This window comes from Halictus rubicundus, unplaced genomic scaffold (assembly GCF_050948215.1).
Source record: "Halictus rubicundus isolate RS-2024b unplaced genomic scaffold, iyHalRubi1_principal scaffold0020, whole genome shotgun sequence".
Classification (NCBI taxonomy): domain Eukaryota; kingdom Metazoa; phylum Arthropoda; class Insecta; order Hymenoptera; family Halictidae; genus Halictus; species Halictus rubicundus.
This window is the reverse complement of record NW_027488561.1, coordinates 3,000,268-3,002,565: the sequence shown is the minus strand read 5'-3', so window position 1 is coordinate 3,002,565 and position 2,298 is coordinate 3,000,268.

Below are 2,298 nucleotides of genomic sequence, written 5' to 3'. Positions count from 1 at the left end.
TAGGATCGGATAGAAAATAGGATAGGACAGAGGATCGGATAGGATAGAGTATAGGATAGGATAGAGGATATTATAGGATACAGGATAGGATAGGATAGAGGATAGGATACGATAGAGGATGGGATAGGATAGAGGATACGATAGGATAGAGGATAGGATAGAGGATACGATAGGACAGAGGATAGGATAGGATAGAGGATAGGATAGAGGATAGGATAGAGGATAGGATAGAGGATAGGATAGGATAGAGGATAGGATAGGATAGGATAGGATAGAGGATAGGATAGGATAGAGGATAGGATAGGATAGAGGATAGGATAGGATTGAGGATAGGATAGGATAGAGGATAGGATATAATAGAGGATAGGATAGGATAGAGGATAGGATATAAGATAAGATATGATAGAGGACAGGATACGATAGACGATAGGATAGGATAGAGGATAGGATAGGATAGAGAATAGGATAGGATAGATGATATTATAGGAAAGAGGATAGGATATGATAGTGGATTCGATATTATAGAGGATAGGATAGGATAGAGGATAGGGTAGGATAGATGATATGATAGGAAAGAGGATAGGACATGATAGAGGATACGATATTATAGAGGATAGAATAGGATAGAGGATAGGATATAATAGAGGATAGGATAGGATTGTGGATAGGTAAGGATAGAGGATAGGATAGGATAGAGGATAGTATAGGATAGTGGATAGGATAGTATAGAGGATAGGATAGAGTATAGGATAGAGGATGGTATAGGAGAGAGGATATTATAGGATAGAGGATAGGATAGGATAGCGGATAGGATAGGATAGAGGAGAGGATAGGATAGAGGACAGGATAGGATAGATGATAGGATCGGATAGAAAATAGGATAGGACAGAGGATCGGATAGGATAGAGTATAGGATAGGATAGAGGATATTATAGGATACAGGATAGGATAGGATAGCGGATAGGATAGGATAGAGGAGAGGATAGGATAGAGGACAGGATAGGATAGATGATAGGATCGGATAGAAAATAGGATAGGACAGAGGATCGGATAGGATAGAGTATAGGATAGGATAGAGGATATTATAGGATACAGGATAGGATAGGATAGAGGATAGGATACGATAGAGGATGGGATAGGATAGAGGATACGATAGGATAGAGGATAGGATAGAGGATACGATAGGACAGAGGATAGGATAGGATAGAGGATAGGATAGAGGATAGGATAGAGGATAGGATAGAGGATAGGATAGGATAGAGGATAGGATAGGATAGGATAGGATAGAGGATAGGATAGGATAGAGGATAGGATAGGATAGAGGATAGGATAGGATTGAGGATAGGATAGGATAGAGGATAGGATATAATAGAGGATAGGATAGGATAGAGGATAGGATATAAGATAAGATATGATAGAGGACAGGATACGATAGACGATAGGATAGGATAGAGGATAGGATAGGATAGAGAATAGGATAGGATAGATGATATTATAGGAAAGAGGATAGGATATGATAGTGGATTCGATATTATAGAGGATAGGATAGGATAGAGGATAGGGTAGGATAGATGATATGATAGGAAAGAGGATAGGACATGATAGAGGATACGATATTATAGAGGATAGAATAGGATAGAGGATAGGATATAATAGAGGATAGGATAGGATTGTGGATAGGTAAGGATAGAGGATAGGATAGGATAGAGGATAGTATAGGATAGTGGATAGGATAGTATAGAGGATAGGATAGAGTATAGGATAGAGGATGGTATAGGAGAGAGGATATTATAGGATAGAGGATAGGATAGGATAGCGGATAGGATAGGATAGAGGAGAGGATAGGATAGAGGACAGGATAGGATAGATGATAGGATCGGATAGAAAATAGGATAGGACAGAGGATCGGATAGGATAGAGTATAGGATAGGATAGAGGATATTATAGGATACAGGATAGGATAGGATAGAGGATAGGATACGATAGAGGATGGGATAGGATAGAGGATACGATAGGATAGAGGATAGGATAGAGGATACGATAGGACAGAGGATAGGATACGATAGAATATAGGATAGGACAGAGGATAGGATAGGATAGAGTATAGGATAGGATAGAGGATTGGATAGGATAGAGGATAGGATAGGATAGAGGATAGGATAGGATTGAGGATAGGATAGGATAGATGATCCGATGGGTGATTGGATAGGCTAGAGGATAGGAGAGGATAGAGGATAGGATAGGGGATTGGATAGGATAGAGGACAGGAGACGATGGAGGATAGGATAGAATAGAGGA